The following is a 12,069-nucleotide window of genomic DNA, read 5'->3' as shown; positions in this document are numbered from 1 at the left end:
TCTTTCCGTGAATGTCGCCACAGACAGCCAGTCCATTATACTGCAAATGCAAAGGCTTTCATCAGTGGGCCATAGGCTCAATTGTGTTACCTCATTCAATGATACATAGTGACTTAACAGACATTTATTTACCTTTGTCTTTGTTCTCCTATCAATAATGGCAAATATGATTTAAAAATGTGTAGTTTAATCTTTATATTAGATGATTTTGAAGATAAATACAACTGAGTGCCTTATTTATGGAATATTGAACATTTCAGGAAGAGCTGCACAGGCCTCTACGAGCGTTAACCTTGAGGTAGGGCTAAAGGATGGTGCAGTGGTTATTGCTGTCGCCTCACAGCTGGAAGGTTCCTAGTTTGAATCCCTGTTCAGACGTAGTGGGCCTTTCTGTGTGAAGTTTACATGTTCACCCCGTGCATGCATGGGTTCCCTCCGCATTCTCCCGCTTCCTCCCACAGTCCAAAGACATGCTCGCTAGGTTCAGTGGTGACTCCAAATTGCCCGTAGGTTTGAGTGTGACAAGAGTTGTCTTTCAACCCTTGATCCCACAAGATCCGTCACTGGCGCGTTCCGTCTGCGCTGTGTTTCTGGTCCATCAGCGGCGCGAGCCCTCGCCCACAGGAAGCGTGTCTGGTCCGCAGCACAGCGGAGCGCTGGCCCAAGCAGCTGGATTCGCGAGATCACAAGAACTACATTATCGCGCGACAATTGAGAAATCACGCAATACCATCAATGTTAGCAGAGCCACACACAAACTACAGTTCAGTTTGCACATCCGAGGTTGATTATCTGCTCATTCGGAAATCATTCTGTGATTTATGTGCTTCAACCATGGAGGAGTACACTACTTAATTAAAAGTGTTCTTTTTTCGAGATTTCAGTGTGTTGATCTTAAAATAAACGGGAAAAAACGGGAGTCTGTACCGGTCTGAACATGGTGTTTTATTTTGAAATGACCGGATGCTGTATGCTGCTTTCGTGTGTGACTTCCTGTTTGGAACGATCTGCTCTGTTGAGCTTGACGCGTGTTTGAAGCGGCCTCCGGAGACGGATCCTGTGGAATCGAAGGGTAAGTGTCAGTCCTGTGATTCACTGGCGATCAGTCCAGGGTGTACCCCACCTCTCGCCCAATGACAGCCCTCCCGCGACCCAAGATAAGCGCTATAGATAATGGATGGGTGGATAGTATTTTGATATATTTTCATGGAGCTTTTATCTAAGAAGCTATTAATTGGGTTTGTTCAGCAGCTATTTAAGATTCTTTACATAAAGAAAGTTGCAAAACCACAACTAAAGTTTTATCAGGGGAAAAACACAGAAAGTACCTAAACTGAAAGCGGAATGGCTCCAAAGAGTCACATGAACATGATGCTTTCAATGCAACATTTTTTACTAATCAATATGCCTAGAAGATGTGTGACTTGACTGTCACTGTTAATGCTCAATAATTGTGGGACGCGACAGTTTGTTTGCTGTGGTCAGAAGCTCAGACTGTCTGATCTTCTAGAGGATCGTCTGTTCTGAGGGAACTCTCCCAGTGTTTGTAAGAATACATTAAAAACAGCTGGCAGAGATGCAATGGGGCTTTGACGAGTGAGTCCACTTAGTATTTTTTCTTTAAATGGGCAAAAAAGTTGTAAAGATTGACAAAAAAACATGCCAGAAAATATACCAAGCTTCAAGAAAGAGCGCAAACTGCTGATTTGTAAGTACAGCCGGTGCATTACCTGTCGTAGTGCTTGAGCTGCTCAACCCAGCTAAGTATGTAAGCTATCAGGAGATTGGTCAAAATATTCTGTCAAGGTTCAATCTCAAAGTGGAGTTGGGTGTTTGAGATCTAACACACTAACCCTGACTGCAGTGTTGCAGCTCCTTCAGCGAGCGAGATGCAGATTAGAAGTGACCGGCGGTACCATCAGAGAGCGGCGCCTGCCTCGTGTTTGTCAGTGAAACATGCGTCCAGACACATCTGCAAGCAGTTGACTGGGCCTTTTCCTGCCGCTGTGTTCCTGAGAGGTCTGGAAGGGTGACACGCCGATGCTGACCTTATTGTGCCCCGCTTGTCACTTAACCTCCATGTTAGATGTCAGCTCCCCTGCCGCCGCCACTCAATCGCCCCGACCCTGACACCGAACACGACGCACGCTCGGTTTAAAGTTGTGACCTCGAACTTGGGGAGGAGAAGGGAAACGGTCACAGAGCCAGGAAGCCATTAAGAGAAGCCCATGTTGAAAGGTAGAATTAGTAAGAATCTCTGCGCATTTTCAAACTTACAGGCTTGTGAACGCATCCTACTGTGCGTCTACGCCAACTGAAAGAACGCTCATAAACACGAATATGAATCCCTGAAACAAACCGATTTCTCACCCAAAATGCTTCTGATCTTCAGCCACTCATCCCGGTGATAAACTGTTTCACAAAGTTTACATTTTCTTTGCCTCTGGAGCCTTCGAAACACAAGCTCGCGCTGTATAAATCTGTCAGGGCTGCAGAGTTGAGCATATACAGAGGCTTGATTTACACATTCCAGATGGGAGATTACGGGGCTGTGGTGGAGCAGTGGAGCATCACACACACTCTCCGCTCCGTCCATCCGAACTTCTTTGAAGGAGATCCCTCTCGTCTCGGCAGTGATTTTATGAGCTTTCGAACAAACAAACAAAAGCACAAAGGAAACGTAGCTTTTGGGAAGTGACGGTGCAAACAATGGAACACATTGGTGCTATTTGGGTCGGACGCTGTATCTGGTCCTAATATGTGCCTGAAAGAAACAATTCCAAACCCTAAGCATGTGTCAGCTCGTGAATATACGAGGATTCCCCATTGGTTCGGCACAATAAGACATTGTTGATTATGTATTCAGACATTTCTCCACAGTCGTCTCATGGGTGAACTTGTATAATAACAATTTGCAGAAACAAAGGACTCACACAGAGGGAAGGAGCGAGACAGTGAGAGATCTGTGTGAGTGTGTGTGCATCTGCATGCGCTTATGTGGTGTAGGCCGCACACTTTCCTCCCCGAGGGCCCAGCCAGGGGTGCGCAAACAGTGATCCTATGGTGCTGGGCGGAACAATTCAGTGTCAGGGAAAAGGTCAGCTATCGCTGCTCGGCTCCATCAGGTCAGAGAAAAACACAGAAAGAGGAGGAAAGAGCAGACTAAAGTGGCGAGGGCCCGGAGAATATGTTTCCAATAGACCCTCGTCAGGCTGCGTTAGCATCTGCGTCCAACACGTGCACCGCAGGGATCGTGACCCTCCACTTCCCCTTCCCTTTGCTCTCCCCAGTGGGCAGAGCAGGCCTGCAAGGTCACCACGGAGCTGAATGGGGCAGAGGGAGGCACAATATAAACTGACCCCCCTTAGCAACCACCCTCCCCTAAAACCCCCCTAAACACCCTGTAGACATTTCCAGAGAGAGAGAGCAGCAGAGAGGTCCTTTACCCCGTCGCTGCCATGCTCACTGTCAGCCTGCGAAATCACACCAGCGCCCGGAGCGCCCGCCCGCAGGGAGCAGATTGTGCCTTTGCCCAAACAGCTGAAGCAGGTTGAAATGTAAAAGCGAGCGGTTCATGCTGCAATTTATGCCTCTTACAGCAGCGCTGTATCACTGCAGGCGTCCTGTTGATCACACCGTAGCCAGTGGTACTGTCGGCCATGATCACTGTACACACGGGCCGAGCCCGTCTCAAACGCAGACAGACCGCGGAGACCTTTATGCTGCTTGTACCTGCAGTAACGCGACTCGTGTGTGGCATTATAAGCCGTAATACAAAGTGATGGGCTTACAGAGGAGATAAAGATCATTTCCAAAATAGGGGTTTTTTTTGGTGGGAAGGTAAAAGCTTGTGCAGTACTCGTGAACTAGTGTCCATGCTGCAGAAATACAGTAATATTCACCAGTGCACTACTGCCTTTACACACACAAAGTGAATGATTAGGTCTATGCTTGTTACCCGATGTGATACATTTTTCTTATCTCGACATGGTAAATGACAGGAAGAGAAGTAGACATGGTGTAATGCCGTTATAACACAATATTGTTAATGATAAGGAGGAGATGAGTCAGATTGGCTGAGAGACAATGATGTGCTTCACAGCACGTAGGAGGGTCAATTTATTATATTAGATGATTGAAAGAGATTCAGTTTGATTGTAAGCATTAAAATTTGTTTCATTTTATTATGAAAAAAAAATATTTTTTGTGTGTCTATAATGTGTATTTTTTCTGTTTATTTTCCTCTAAAAGATTGTCATCCTTTTGTTCTGACGAAGATTGAAAAAGTAGTCCCAAATCAATAAAACACAGATATGACAATTTAGGTAAAAAAAACAACGATGGATTCTTCCGCTTCACAGAGGAAAAATAATTATTAATTAGGAGCGAGCGCCTCATTTAATCAGCCTGTTCGTTAAGGAAATGAAGGCAGAGAAACTCTGTTGGAAATATGTGGCTGCATTTTCCAACGCATGACCATGAAAATAACAGGAAGGGGGGGGGCTGGAGGAGGGGAAGAAAGGAAAAAAAAAAACATCCCTGGCTAATTTAAATACAGTCTTATTAGTCTAATGACCAGAGTCTGTGATCACTACTCATCACCATTAATGCCACAACTCTCCCCTGCTCTGATTGCCCAAGGCTCCGCTTTTTCCCCTTAGCCCACATTCGGCTGGGGAACCAACGCGTTTTCCCTTCCGCTACACATGAAATGTGACATGAGGACACTAATGTATGTGGAAAAGGGACGGAAAGCAGGGACGTGAGACACTCTTGCGCTCCTCCTCTCGCGGTTAATGATATGACGTGCTGCACGGAAACTAAAAAACTCCTCTCCTTTTAAAAAGCCATCAGCTCTGAGGCATGTTTCTATTAAGAACACTCCTAAACGCTATAATAGGTGGCCCTAACGAGCTTTGGCCTCGCTCGCCTAGCTGCCTCCCTCAGCTACCATATTGGTTGCATGTTGATGCTTATCAAAATGATGAATGCGGCATTAAGTTCAAATGAGTTGGAAGATTGGGAAAGGGGGGAAAAAAAAGTCGTGTTTATGGTTGCATGATTTGGTTCTGTTTTCTGCTCCACGTTGCACAAAGACTGCTTATTATTTTAACCACATGTTTTCAGATATCAGCAGTCGTGTAATAAGAGTATAATATGCAAAAAAAAAGAGGCGAGCCTTATGAGGATGTATCGGGAAATTGAGGAAATAATCCTTTTAGTGAGAGGAGGATGCAAGAAGGACGGAGAAACAACGGTGATTAGCTTAAAAGAGGAAGACGCTAGCTAAATGTTTTTAGAAGACTGTCCCTTACTTGACCTTGCACACACGCACATGCACACACACACACGCACATACAGTGCCTTATCACCTGTGTTTCAACAGATCATTAAATCAGAGGAGTCTCAAAAGGACTGAATGCTTCGCCTTTTGTTATTGTAATTACCGTTTTCATCAACATTCACTGCTCTGATATTATGGAATGTACTCCTCATATTATTTTTATTATCAGCGTTTGCCTTGCCAGCAGCTTTATAACCCATATACAGCCATTATGAATGAGGTGTTTTCAAGGGCAAAACCCCAATGAAAGAAAACCTTGGTCATTATTATAACTGCAAAACGTGCTCTGAAGTCATTTTTAAGCCACGGAATAAAAGTCACGTCTCTCCGCGTGTCATCCGCTCGCGTATCAGCCCCACATGACAAAACAAACAGGCCACCAAACATTAGGTGAAAACATGAAAGTCACACGTCTAATGCCCCGCATCACCAGGCGCGATCCCACTCTGCCAGACAAAGTGGCACAGCTGGCAGAGAAAAGAGCAAGCAGAGAGCAGGCAGCGTGTTAAATGACCCAGGGATGTGAATAACCTTGGTGACTGGGGAAGGCCAGCACTAATTAACGCCAGGCGGCCATGTTGGCTGTCAGGGGATCCGCGCAGGGGCAGCAGTCCTTGGATTCTCCCCCGTGGATGTCCTCGTCACTCCCCTCCCCGCGTGATGCTACTACCCCAATCGAGACCCCTCGGGAGGAGCGTTCACCCCGTCTCACGCCATCCTCGACCCGGCGCATGATAATGAGGCGGATGTTTGCGAGAGGAAAAGAGTGACCCAAACTGTGTCAGTCAAATGCCAGCCTGCTAACACCCAATCATCATTACTGTCGCCTCACTTTACTACCACTACGTCGATGATTCACCGTTCTACTTTTGGGAATTCACACCTTGAGAACTTGTGCTGTGAAGCTACAATTTGAATCTTTTCTACATGTTCAGGCATCAGATAGGACAATTTTAAACAGCATGACTTCTTACACACATGCAGAGCAGCTAGGCTAATTCCTCCTCAGCACGGGTGTTGGAAGTGAGAACAGCACTTGCAGCCAAACATGTCTGTCAATCATTTATTGGGCTTCATCCTGCCTTGAAAATGTTGCCATACTATCACAGTATCAACCCGCTGCAATCCCACTGCATCCCTGCGCACACGCTTTAGCATCCTTAGCCACAGCGCTATGGAATTAATATTCAACGCCGGCAATTTATGGATTCATTTATCACCCACATCTTATTTGTTTCTGTTAATCGAGCCTGGGGGGCCGACCATGGCCTTGGCTGGCCACCAGTGCTGGAGCTTTATTCCTCTTCACACAGGCCTAGTGTTAACGCCGCTGGCCAAGTTCACAGATTTGACTGACTGTGGACTTAATGCCGCTTGCCTTGTTTTCAGCACTTGTCCCTCCAGATTTGCCACCCTGGCTGCACAATTTCCTCCAATTCTAATTATTCATCAGCTCGTTATGCCTGCGCCTGGGCGCCTCCCCTAATTAGAGGCGACGCAGGGTTTGGTCCCAGGCTAGCCCCGAGTGAGGGAACCAGTTCAGAACCAGTCCGCGGCGTGCGCTCATGGAGGACTGGGTAAGTGCCAGCCTCTCCAAGTGCACAGGGGGAGAGGAAGGGCCTATCTTGACAGTGTGATGTGACGTGCCTTCACACAGTCTCTCACATACACACACACTAATAGTTCTACTATGTCCCATATCTATTAGCATAACCTCCAGATATTTATAAGAACCCTGGAACAATGGAAATTCTTTGTCTCCGTGGTGTCATATATTGCCAGAGTAGTGTGAATTTTTTTTGTTGATTTGTTATTATGCCGTGAAGCTAACATGGTGATGCTGGGAACAGTGTCAGTGGGCAGGGTAGGAGAGCGTGAATTATTAAATCATTGTTCCCTAATTAACATCACAACAAGACACAAAATAGCCTCTTGAGCTGATAACGACTGAAATCTTCCGTAAGATGAGAAACAATGGCCTCCTGTTCACGCAACAGCGGTGAGATCAATTGCATATGTATTTATATGAGGAACCATAGCAACAATACTGACAGAGAAGGACTATTTTGCGTTAACATTATCCTACAGCTACTGAACCCCGCAACCTTTTCAGGTACAGCTCCTTTTATGCAGCCTCATAACGGCCCTTTGGGACCGCGTGTTTAACTTTTACAGTAGTAAAGAGGTTAGCAGCTTAGATGGTTGGCAGCTGATTGTGCAGTTCATACAGCCTGTCGTTGTTATTATGCTTTTTAAATTATTCATTATCCCGTGCTGATTGGTTCTCCTGAAGGCCAGCAGGTTAACCTTAATACATTTTATCACCACAGCTGAATCGATGCTTGAACTATGATAAAAAAAATGTCTTAAAGTTCATTATAAGACTGTTAAGATGTTTGGAAACCTTCAAAATAGGATTAATAATGACATCATTTTCTGGTTGCCTTAGGTTCCACGTGTTCACATCTCTGTGTGCGCGTGCATTAGCTTTTTTGCACATTAGCAGATCTGCTACCACTGTTAAGTGTGATTCTCCGTATTTCTCTCACCTTTTTCTGCCCCCTCTTTTCCTCCCTCATCGTGTCAGCCCGCTCTGGCCTGGAGTGAGAGAGGTGAGGGAGCCACTGAATGGACAAATCTGCTCAGGACACGTGTAAACACTGCTCATGGTTACAAAAGTATACGTGACACACACCTCCATACAGTACACTAACACAGACTTGAGCACATTTATTAACCCTCTCATGCACATAAACACAAACTCACACATATATGCGCACAGTAGTGCTAATTAAAGCCCTCAGTGTGAGCAGAGAAATATGTAATCCTGACATTTAGTCAAGGGAGATTTGGGGAGACGAGGAGAAATTCTAGCGCTCGGCTTGAGCTGGGCCTGGGGCAAGCTGGCAGACAAAAGGACAGCGGCAGGCAGAGAGGCTGGGATAGGGAGCGGCGGAAAGGTCATCTCCGTGAAAAGGCTAACGTGTCAGTGCTTTTGTTCCTGGCCCTCGGAACATATGTTTGTCCCTCCTCCACGGCTGCCCCTGCTATCAGGATGAAATCTAACCCCCAGCCCCCAAACGCAAGAAAGAAACACACTTATAGAGACGGACAGACGGACACACACACACACACACACACACACACACACACACAGAGTGGACAGTGGTTATCTTACTATCCCACAGTTGTTTGGGATAAATGGGATAAAAGTTGAGAGGAAGGTGTTGTCTTACCACTCTCGGTGATGGAAAGCAACACCAATCTGGAACACCTGTCTGCCTCTGTGCACAGAAGTCAAGATAAGAGGTGTCAAAAGAGAAGAAATGAACAAGTGCATTAGAGACAGAGAAATTAGCTTAAAGCAGATAGAGACTTTAGATAGCTAAATAGCTATATGCTAGCTAGCTAGCTGGCTAGATTGTTAGACAGATAGCTAGATAGATAGAGAGCTAGCTATATAGCTAGATAGAGTGATAGATAGATAGATACCATAGTGTGGTTAGCCTAGCACAAACACTTAGCGCTCAGCTAAACAGCTAGCCTGGCTCTGTCCACAGAACTTTTATGCTCATCAATGAAGTTGAGGGGAAGAAGGGGGAACTTGCTGTTTATGCATGTTCCAGTCTTTGTGCTAAGCTAAAATAACCCCAGCTGACTGTAGTTTCATATTTAACATACATGACAGCAGCATCTATTTTTTGCCCAACTTTTGACAATAAAGGTAAAAACATTTTCGACATATGCCAAACACTGTCTCTATAAAACATGGGCATATACTATAACTGTTAATTTTCTGTATCTAGTTAACTCAAGCTTAAAATCTAAATGACTTAAATGCTGTCGTCAGAAAATGGGCATAAGGTATTGATTTCTCCTGAACTTGAAGTCACGAGTTTAGCAATCGTGAAAATGACAGAAATTTAATTATTTCTGTACAATTTTAAATGGACATGTTTAGTACTGAGCCTCATGTGGCTTTTGTTTTCCACCTGACGGGTTTGTCTCTGTCTTGAGGACATTTATTTCATTAAGAATGTAGGACCTGTCTATTTCATGACATACAAAGAGAACATATCCAGCTTCATCTGTAGACTTGTTAATATGAGCCCAATAGGACTTAAAATATAACCTTGCCTAAGGTTAGTCATGCCTTACGGATAAGTTTACAGGCTGCTCAGACAACACTGCAAATATCCCATTGTGTTCAAATGCTTTGATGAAAGATGACTACACTTCCAGTGAAGGATCCACAAATGGCACACCTCTATTCATCTTCAAAATGTTTTGGCTTGGTAATGACACCGTATAAACAATTTATGTTAGGTCTTTGTCAGAAAGTGTGAAAACATGTGAATTCCATCTCCCTTTGTGTCTCTTCCTTCCTTGGACTCATGCTTTATGACCCCTTTCATCACTTCCCTGTTCCTCCCACTCCCACTGTACATCTGTGTGCTTCAGGGTTTCCTTATAGAGCCAGCAATTTGGCAAAAGCCAAGACAAGTCACGTCAACTTCAAAATACCAGTTCATCCAATGTGGAACAGTATTTTAAACAGGTGAATAATGGATCTACATTGAAGCAACATTTTGGTGTCAAACTTTAAGGAAATACCAATAGACTGTATTGTACTTTTACATTACCGCTGACAGATTGTACAGCATATACCTTTTAATTAGTGGGGATATGACAAGAGTCATTATAGGTTGCCATGATAACTACAACAGCCGGACTCTGGGCAATTCTGGCAGAGTCCGTCTTTTGGCACCAACTTTCAACATAGGCTTGATGAGGCCTATAGGGGTAGAAGTCCTGTTTTGAAGGTGATAGTGAAGCCAGGAGGGATGAGGGTCTGGCTGCAGACCTAAAAGATGGTGGCTAAAGACGGTCGGTGAAGGTGGTAGGGTCAGTCTAGGGGTTTCCATGCCAGCTGTCAACCTGCTCACGCCACCAAATCTAAGTGTGGCCTGGGGCTACCCGGTAGAAAATGACCCTGAATGTCAACTAAAAAATGGCAGCATACTTTACTTTAAAAGGGAAGCAACCTTATTCTGCTCTAGTATAACATTCAAATTGTTTAAACAGTCGGGAGAATTTAAATAAAACTGTTAAATTAAATATACTACTTGTCAGGGAGAAAATTTGGTTTAGGTGACTTCGACATTGAATATGGTGTTCCTCAAGGAAGCGTTATGGGTCCCTTTTCCCCTTTATATTTGCACTGGGATTAAATTCAATTTTTGATACATATCTGGCAACAAAAACAAAATGTTTCCATCTTAGAAATATTACCAAAAAAGTTAGTAAGTTACCTGACTCTTCTACTTTTGCATCTCTATTTTTCTTCTAAAAACAAACCACAGTAACGGCTGACTTTATGTACCTTGTTTATGTCAGGTACTTTCGCCTGCCTCTCTATAAAAAAGTTAGAAATATAAAATCAATGTAATGTTGAGTGTTGTGTTTTAAGATTTTAAGAATGTGCTCCTTTGATTTTGGTCCTTCATGCTAATGAACTAATGACCTTAATCGTACATTGCCAAGCAAAGGCATTCATGGGCCTTGACTCTACCCAGTCCAGCACCATCCCAACACAGCAACCTGCACCCCCATCCACCATCGAACCAACCCTTTAAACAAGCTGTCGAGTTGGATCAAGGATCAGGTCAAAATGACACATGGATGTGTGTGTATGCCATTCCAAGACAAAGGAGTAAAGGTACTGTAGGAGGTCACTCTCATTAGTGAGAGGCACTGTCAGTTCAAGATTGTAAACCAGATTACCAGAAAGAACCTACCACTAACATACCCCCCTTCTTACTGCTTGCTTCTTTGTCATGTTGTCCCTTCACACCAATTGCATGTGCCATGCATGAAGATGACCTACATTTGCATAAAGTCTCTGTTGGCAGATTGGATGGTCAACAAATCATTGCCTGGTGGTCAACAAACACACCTGTCAGAAGAGATCATAATAAGTGGAGCATTAATGTTCATAGATGTGGTGTGACTAGAGAACGGGTGTTTTTCTTGAATGTGCTCTTTCTGAGTATGTTGTGTTTCCATTTCGAAGAGCTAAGACATCACCAGTGGTGCCATCTGGGTCCTTTTTCCTCACAAATCAGGAAAAATCAGAGTGCTGAAAGGAAAACAACACTGGAAAAGGGATAAATAAATAAATGATGGTGTGGGGACAGAGTGCAAATGCGAATGGCAGCCTGAGATGCTAAGGGGAAGAAGAGAAGAGAGAAGGCAGTGATTAGGCAACAGGAGCGCTGGTGATAGGCCTCTCTTCACAGTCTCTGTGGACCCAGGAGATGAGCCTGAGAGAGGGTAGACAGCAGACATGGCAACCTCTCAGCCCACATCAGGCTGTCGCCGACTGTGATGCCCACCCAAGAGACCACACTATGCTCTCCATGAGAGGGAACAAACTCATAAAAGCTATTATTGCGCAGATGGTTTGTGCTCTTTTCTACTCAAAAGCTGTCAGTGACAGAACTCAGCATTTGGTGGCAACTATGGTGGAAATGGAGGAAAAAGGGGGGAAACCTCAGGAGTTATGAGGCAGAGAATGTTCAAGTCCACATCCATTCAGGCTCATTTTGACCTTATCACGTCACACCACTGTCGGAATGCGTGTGTGTGTTCATTTGTTTGCCGCTCCATGTCCATATAGAGTTGATGCTTTTAAGTTACCAAGAGTGTGTACATGTAATCCTTGG

The sequence above is a fragment of the Semicossyphus pulcher genome, unplaced genomic scaffold (assembly GCF_022749685.1).
Source record: "Semicossyphus pulcher isolate SPU_LCO1_2020_fin unplaced genomic scaffold, fSemPul1.0.p SCAF_22, whole genome shotgun sequence".
Lineage (NCBI taxonomy): Eukaryota > Metazoa > Chordata > Actinopteri > Labriformes > Labridae > Semicossyphus > Semicossyphus pulcher.
The sequence above is the reverse complement of the archived record's forward strand: the minus strand, read 5'-3'. Positions refer to the sequence as shown.